Raw genomic sequence first — 8,571 nt, forward strand, 5'->3', positions numbered from 1 at the left:
TCGGATTATTAGTCTTATATCCCGTATTGAACACCTCTATGAAACGTCCTGATCCAAGTTGTTGGCTAATAGACTGCAATCCTATGATGCGATCTCTTGTGCATGTAAATCAGTATGGCTTCATCAGGACCAGATCTATACAAGATTGTCCTCGCGTGGGCATTTGAATACCTTCACTTATGCCATAAGTCCAGAAAGGAGGATAGTCATCCTCAAGCTTGATTTTGAACAAGCATTTGATAAAATTGAGCACCAGACCATGTTGGCAATCATGAAGCATTAGAGCTTTGGAGACAAATGGATTCATTGGATGGAACAAATCTTTGCTTGTGGTACTTTTTCAGTTCTTGTGAATGGCGTCCCTAGAAAAAGGTTTGCATGCAAAAGAGGAGTCCGGTAAGGAGATCCCCTTTCACCCAATATTTTTGTCCTAGGGGCTGACTTATTACAAACCATGGTAAATGACTCCAAAGAGCAGGGCCACCTCTTTTGCCAATTCCCGTGACATACAGATAAAATTTGCCTAATATGCCCCCCCCCCCCCCCCCCCCCCCCCCCCCCCCCGCGCCTGATCTCCTGGGTAGTTGGTAAAATGAGCAGTTTGTTAGGATAAGAATAGAGATAGAGTTGGAGTTGAATTAGAGGCAAGCAGAAAATAGATTAAGAGTTCAGAGCCTCCAAGGGAGGGAGAACTAATCTGTAATCTGCCATTGCTATAGCTAATATAAGGCAAGGTTCTAGTCCTATCACGGGGATACATATGGAGAATTGGCAATAGGGACAAAAGCAGAATATGGGAAGACCCCTGGATTCCAAGTATTCCTAGCAGAAAAGGTGCATCCCAAAGAAGGGGGGGCGATAGCAGAGAAGATAGGGAGAGTTCAATATCCACATTGTCTGAGGGAAGCAAATGAACACTAACAAGTTTTGCCATCAACGTATAGGAACCGGTATGTTGTCATTATGAAGATTGAGACTCCTAGAAAACCACCCAACATCTTGTTGTGATTTTCAGAAAGCTTTATTGTGGAAGACAAAACATATTTTGTCAGATCATTAAACTTTGATCCATCACACACAATCTACTCTGCTGCTTAGTTTTTAAATTACGTGATTTCACTCTTGTGGATACTGAAATCTTTCTTGCATATCTCAACATCCTTAATCAGCGATGCCATACCCGCCATGTAATGCAAAAGAACTATATACTACCCAATAAATTTTCATTTTGAAGAATGCATTACAATAAGAATTTTTTTAGAAAAAAATAAACCTCGTTGTTCATTGTCTTGAGCCCGAACTTCATACTGGTTACTTCGGCTTCAGCCTTCTCGACTCAGGTAACAAGAGCACTGAACTCCTTGCTGGAGGGTGCACACAGGGCCCTCCTCGCCTGCAAATTCTTCTACTATGTTTGCGGCCCAATCTTGTTTCTTTTTTTCCTTCTACTTTTTCTATAACACTAACTTATTTTCATTTTATTCTATTTCATTTCATTTTTTTATTTTTTTCCTTTCCCTTTTTTCTCCTTTTCCTTTTTGCTAGCACTAAGTTTATTTTTATTTTTATTTTTACACTCATTTCTTGTCTTTCTCTCTTTTTTCTTTTCATTTGTCGTTTTGTTTTCTTTTGTATATCTATTTAGGCCCTGTTTGACATGGCTCCAACTCCGAGTAGAGTTGCTCCACTCCAGAACTCTAGGTGGAGCCAGCTCCACTCTAGAACTCCAGAACAAAAATGGGGTGTTTGGCTAGATAGGTACTCTCAACTCCAAAAAAGATCGATTTCAGTGTGGATTGCCATTGTTGCCCCCAATTCAGGCCCCACTTGTCATCCTCTCTATCACATCTTCTTCTCCTGCCACGTTCTGCTCGGTGATGTCCACGTTCTGCCGGGGATGCAACAGGGCTAGGCGGTGACGGGGTCGGCCGGCGGGGCTTGGGCGGCAGGGCTGGGTGGCAACGAGGCCGGCCGGCGGCGGGCTGGGCGGCCACGGGGCCGGCCGGCGGTGGGCTGGGTGGCCACAGGGCCGGGGCAGCGGGGAGGCGGCAGGCGACGGGGCGGCGACGGGCGGCGGGGAGGCAGCCACGGGACCGGCGACGGCGGTGACGGGGGCGGGGCGACGACGGGGGCAGGGCGGCGACGGGCGGCGGGGCGGCGACGGGGGCGGGGCGGCGACGGGCGGTGGGGAGGTGACGGGCGGTGGGGAGGCGGCAGGCGGGGCAGCAACGGGCGGCGGGGAGGCGGTAGGCGAGCGGTGACGGGGGTGGAAAAATAGAATGAAACGTTTTTGTTGTGTAACCAGTGGCATTGGTGGGTAATTACCCACCAACTCCACGAGGAGGTTCGAAATAGAGAGTTTTGGAGCAGCAAAAGAGGTGCTCCAAAACTCCACCTCCATTTGCACTACAGCTCCATGGAGTTGGCTGCTCCATGGAGTTTTGGAGTTGAGGTGTTTGGCTGGATTTTTTGGTGGAGTTGCTGGAGTGGAGCCATGCCAAACAGGCCCTTACTCATGTAGAATTATTTGTTTGTATTGGTGTTATTTTTTTATTTCTAATTTGTTTGTGATGTTAAATTATTTTTTATTAGTACATATCAAAGTTTTTATTTTATTTTCTTATTTCTATTTATTCTTCTTTCTACTCTTTTATTTTATTTTTTTATTTTATTTTATTTTGATATTATACCAGAGTGTAAAACACCCTCTCTTTAGTGACTAGCCTAACATTCATCATTTACTTCTACCATACTCCACTCATCTACCATGCTCATGTTTGAATGGTATGGCAAGAAAGGGGACCAACAGGCCAAGGGAGTTCATAGGATGATGACATGTGCCTCCTTCTAGAGTTTTCACTAGAAAAATATATATATTCTACGCTATTCTAATTTCTTCGTAGCAACAATACCTAGTGGCTATTTTCTTATTCTTTTCTTTTACTAGTAGAGTGCATGTGCGGCACACATGTAAAAAAAAAGTAAACAAGGTTAGGATTATATGTCGATAGGCAAAAGTGGATGGCATGACTACCGAGACCCCCCTATTGGAAGTTGTTGGTGGGAATAAATAAATAAATAAATTGGCAAAATCAATGCACACATACGATTTGTTGCCAACCCACCATGATTTATATCAATCTGATGATAAAACAGAGTAAGGATGCTCAGGACCCAGGAGGCTCAATCAATTTAGAATTGCATATTGTATTGGTAAGTCATGTCAAGCACTTGGTGGCATTATTGTCTAAAATTCCCACGACGTTCAGATTTGGTTACGTTGTTTTCACACACAAAAATAAAACTAAACCGCAATTTACAAGCCAATCCACTCATAATATTGCTTGACAAAATCACTGCCGAAAATGCTGGAACCACCGGAATCCTTGCACATACTGATGTGCACCAGGTCATGTCTCAACTGAGAAGTTGAACTCAGTGTGGTTTCACACTGCACCACAGCGTCCATCTTCGATGTTGTCGCTCCAGGACTTCCTAATCATCCACTTCACAACAGAGAATTACGAAAGTCATGTGGACGTGAAGATGCTGACACCGCATGAAACGGATCACTAATCATTATCAAGAATAGTGTACTAATCATGAAACAATAATGGTCATATTTGATTAACCATGCCTAGTATTTGTAGTTGTCAAATAATTTCCTGTGAAGAGATTAGTAAACTTTTTTCCCCCATAAGAGGTAGCTTCTAACCAATCCCATATTTTTAATTCCCGCAACTAATAGCCATCAAAATATACAACTGCAGGGCAAAAGATGGTTTTGCTCCATGCCTAGGGTTCCCCAATGAAAGCCAAGCTTCAGCCACACTGTCATCGCTTTCTTGTTACAGACTAGTTCACCTATCATTCTTGGCCTCCAGCAGATCAGAATGCGGGAGAAGGGGACACACATCCAATGGCAGAGAGGGGCTGGGAGACACACCTGCACAAAGATGGCGTCCAGCAACAGCAGCAAGTAAACAGATCAGACCACAGATGCATAGGTGCTCCATGAGACTGCCCTCCACCCATGGTCCTGCCCTATTGACTAACCAAAATGCAATCAATTTTTTATTATTTTCTTTATAAAAAGAATCATGTATGCCTCCAGTTTAACAGAAAATGTTGGGCAGATGCTAATTGATCAAAGGAGTCATATAATCATGACACATCCGGCCATGTGGTTGAAAAGTGTTTGCATCAATATTTCGAAGTAGCCTATAATCTGTTCATGATGGCAGCTGCAATTTCTGAATGCAATTATGACACTACCACTTGTAGCTATTATGTGCAGATAGAGTAGCATGATTGCACTCAACATCAATACTGAACTCCCTTGCGTGATATAATACAGAAAAAAAGGATGCCTTCAGAACAGATGGCACAAGCTTCACTCGCAGCAAAATGCTGACAATTAATACCAAGACGTACTCACCTGTTATCGTTGTCAAGACTGGCGGATCAAGACTTAGACTAGTAAATTTCTTTTATGCGCGTAAGGCTTCAGATGGTGACGTGGGAGACACGGGTTTAGACTGGTTCGGGCAAGGGAAGCCCTACGTCCAGTATCGAGGATGTCGTATTGCCCACGCGGGGTTCTGTAGTAGGGGTTACAGATCGACGAGAGAGGGTCTGGTCCCAAGTCTCTTTGTGCTTGTGCTCTCTGGGAGCGTAGTAGTGTGCTGTGGCTTGTGGGAGAAGAAGCCGATCCCTTTCTCCGGCCCTTGGTGCCCCCTTTTATATCGTAAGGGGGGCAGCCGGAGTTACAGCTGGGACCGGGCGAGGAGGACAGTAAGAGTGTAAATGTAGTACGGTAAGAATACGGCAAGAAGGGAGGAACAAGTTCCTAGACGCCCGGCGCCTTCGCCGGCCCCTGACGAGCGCCGGCGTGCATGCTGGAAGAGGGGGGTGGCCGTGTGCCAACTATCGTCGCGCCCTACAGATAGCCCCTTCAGTGTTCGTAGGCGTCAGGTTATGATGAAGGTGTTTCGTCGCCACTTTGGTGTCCGTTGGGGAGGACGGCGGATGCCACCGTCCTGATGATGGCTTCTGGAGAGAGGGCGTCACATCCCCGCTGCCGGGCGCGCAGGACCCGAGGGCGCGCGGGGCCCGAGGATGGGCGAGTCTTCCCTCTGCTCCGGTCGGCGCAGGCCATGAGTACCCTACGGCGAATGGAAGGGAGCCGCCAGCACTGTAGCTTGTACAGTGTGGTCGTGCATGGGTACTTGCAGCGGGTTGCGTGAGGAGCGCGGTCATCCTTCTTCCTGCCAGGCCTGCGGCGCATTTATGATGAGGCCGACAAGGGGGACCCACGGGATCGCTACCTTGTCCATCCGGTCCGCACCCGAGGGGGACGTCCGTCCGGGGGGCCCCAGCGAGTCCGACCCCTGTGTTCGGGGTCGGACGAGGTGGAATCTTGTGGCGAGGGGTTGGGCGCCCCCGACCCCGGGGTCGCGGTCGGACGAGGCGAAGCCTTGCGGCGGGGGGTCGGACGCTCCCGACCTCGGGACCGCGGTTGGGCGAGGCGGAGCCTAGTGGCGGGAGGTCGGACGCTCCCGACCCCGGGACCGCGGTCGGGCGAGGCGGGGTTTTGATTATGCTGGGTGGAACTGGGCCTTCGTGTTTGTTCTTTTAAGCGGTATTTAGGAGATCGTTAATATTTCCCCCCAACAGTAGCCCCGGAGCCTGTGGTGGAGCAGGAGTGCTCATCCAGAGGCTTCTTTCGTTGTTTCGCCGCAGATCTTGTTAGGGTGCGTTTGTTTTAGCCCAGCTTGGCCGGGGAACCTGCGAATCGCGACCACACGCGTGGTCTTTGGTTGCGATGCTAGCCCCCGAGCCCCCACGCGTTGCAGGAGACCGGTCGGGAGGCCAGGTCGACTTTTGATCATTGCCCCTCAAGCGTCCATTCGCTAGGACGAAGGGGTTGAGCCGTGCCACGTTATCCTCGTTGGACAAACTGTGGTGCTCGTTTGAGCTGCGAACGGGTAGGTTCGAGTGGAGCCCTGGTCCCCGTTCGGGGGGGTCCGGCTCGGGCCAAGCTGGTGGCGTACTCCAATCTCCCGCCAGCCAGTTCATATAGTTCCCGGGTCCGTTCGGCCGGATCCGGGGGCTCGTTGCCTTTCCCTGTGGAAAAACCATGAACTTTATGCCGGCCAGGACTCGAACGTGAGGTCGGGACGCCCTTGGCTTTCGCTCGCCTGGGTGTTGGCTGCTAGCGGACCCGTCCCTTCTCACCCCTCGCTCGGGGGGTGTCTTGAGGCAGCTGTCGAACCCGTGGCGGGCCAGCCTTCGAACCTCTGGACCGTAATTGGCTGTAGGGACATTTTTCAGCCCCGTATCCCTTTCTTACCTTTCGGTGGGCCTTGGGCTGCAACGGAGCGGTCGTTGCGTTTGGGCCGAACATGGGGGACGTCGTGGGCGTGCCTTTCGGGAGACGGAGTTATGGGGAGCGTCGTCCCGCGGATCAAGGAGGATTGGATGTTTTCGCGGCCGATCGCGTGCGCAGTTTCCGAAAAGGAAGTGGGCGTGGTGGGGGTGTACCTAGCGCCGCATTTATGGCGGCAGGGGCGTCGATTTGGCTTCCCCCACGCCTTTCCTATAAAAACGGAAGTCCGCCTCGCTGGTTCCGCCCGCCTTCTGCATTTGAGCCCTTTCGTCCTTCAGCCTCGCGCTTAGCTTACCTGCGTCCGCTTCGCCTTCCTCCGCTCCAAGCCGCGCCCTTTCTTCCCACCTCCGTCGAGCTTCCTCCTCCTCCGGCGATGGGTTCTTGGGGGATCTCCCATTTCAACTCCTCGCGCGCCGAGGGCCTAGTGCGGAAAGGCTCCTCTGTGAGAGGATGGCGGCAGGCGAGTGGGAACTACCGGTGACGGAGCAAGTGTCGACGCCTCCCCCCGGCTACGTCGTCTCCTTCGCTCACTTCCATGAGCGGGGGTTCGCTTCTCCCCCGAGCCGCTTCTTCCGGGGGCTCCTCCACTACTACGGGCTCGAGCTCCAGCACCTTAATCCCAATGGGATCCAGCATATTGCGGCGTTCGTCGCACTGTGCGAGGGGTTCCTGGGCATCGAGCTCAACTTCTCGCTGTGGAAGTACTTTTTCACAGTGAGTTTGTACCAGAAGACGGAGAAGAGGGGGAGCCAGCAGCGGTCGCCTCCGGTGCCGATTGGGTGCGCCGGGATCCACCTCTGCCATACTCGCTCCAAGGAGTATATGGCGATGAAGACCTCGGCGTCCCACAAGGGGTGGCACAACTAGTGGTTCTATGTGAAGAACTACTCGGACTCCCCCCTGCCGGGGTTCACCGGCCGCACCATCGACGTGGCGCCGGAGGTGTGGGCGTACGGGCCGGTGGATAAGGAGAAGAAATGGATCTCCGACCTACTGCAGGCCATCGAGCGGCTGAAGAGGAGCAGGCTTAGCGGCGCCAGGGTCATTGGAGCGTACCATGCCCGGTGAGTGGCGCCGCTGATGCTCCGGGTCCGCCCGCTTGCCGCCATGACTCCCGACGCGCCGACCGAGGGCACCGCCTTGGCGGCGGGTGTGCTTGACGCTTCCGAGATCCGGCAATGGATTCGGGAGGCGCTGGAGGACAAGGACGCCGAGTACCCGATTCCCGGGCACCCGCCGATGCGCCCGGACGCGGGCTTCATAGACCTGGTAAGGGGTTGGGGTGAAAACCTTCTTTCTTTGCGTCTTGCGATTGTCATTCTGACGTGGGGCCATTTTGCGTTCGTAGGGCGTGCTGACCCGGGTCGTGGACTCACTCCCGCCGGTGCTGGAGGACGCTGAACGGCGGACGCGCAATCGTCTCCTTGCCGAGGCGCACAAGCGCCGTAAGGACAAGGAGACGGCGAAGAAGAGGAAGAAGGCCGCCAAGGAGTTCCAACGGCGGCGGAGGGGGCCGGTCATGTCAGACGACGATGACGACGACGACGATGATGATGAAGAGGATGAAGATGAGGAAGATGATGAAGAGGAGGAGCTAATTTCCTCCCTTCGATCGGGCGCACTTGTAATCCGGGAGGTGCGCTCGCGGACGGCCGCGGGGGGTGAAGCGGAGGAGGCGTCCGCCCGGGCCTTGGCTACGCAAGGCCCTGGGGCTGCGCCCCAGGGGTCGACACGGAGCACCCCCCAGGAGTTGATGCGGGACGCCCACCAGGGGCCGGTGCGGGGCGTCTCCCAGGAGCCAGCGCGGGACGCTCCCCAGGGGTCGGCGAGGGGTGCCCCCCAGGGGTCGACACGGGGCTCCTTCCTGGAGCCGGCGCGGAGCGCCCCTCGGGGGTCTTCGGAGCCTGCCCCCGCCGCTGCTCTGGAGCCGGCACGGGGCACCCCCCAGGAGTCCACCCAGGGCGTTCCCCGGGGGTCCGCGGAGACCGCCTCCACCGTCGCGCCCGAGACTGGAGGGCAGCGAAGCGGCGACAAGCAGCCGCTGCCGGATGCCCCGGGGTTGGCGTCGGGCTCCGAGGCGAAGCGCGCGCGCCGTCCTTGCGCTTCAGGAACGTAAGTTGGCCTTCCTTGCGTCTTGTTCCTCTCCCCTTCTCGCGTTCGTTCCTGCTGACATTTGCTCGTTG

The sequence above is a fragment of the Setaria italica genome, chromosome III, assembly GCF_000263155.2.
Source record: "Setaria italica strain Yugu1 chromosome III, Setaria_italica_v2.0, whole genome shotgun sequence".
Lineage (NCBI taxonomy): Eukaryota > Viridiplantae > Streptophyta > Magnoliopsida > Poales > Poaceae > Setaria > Setaria italica.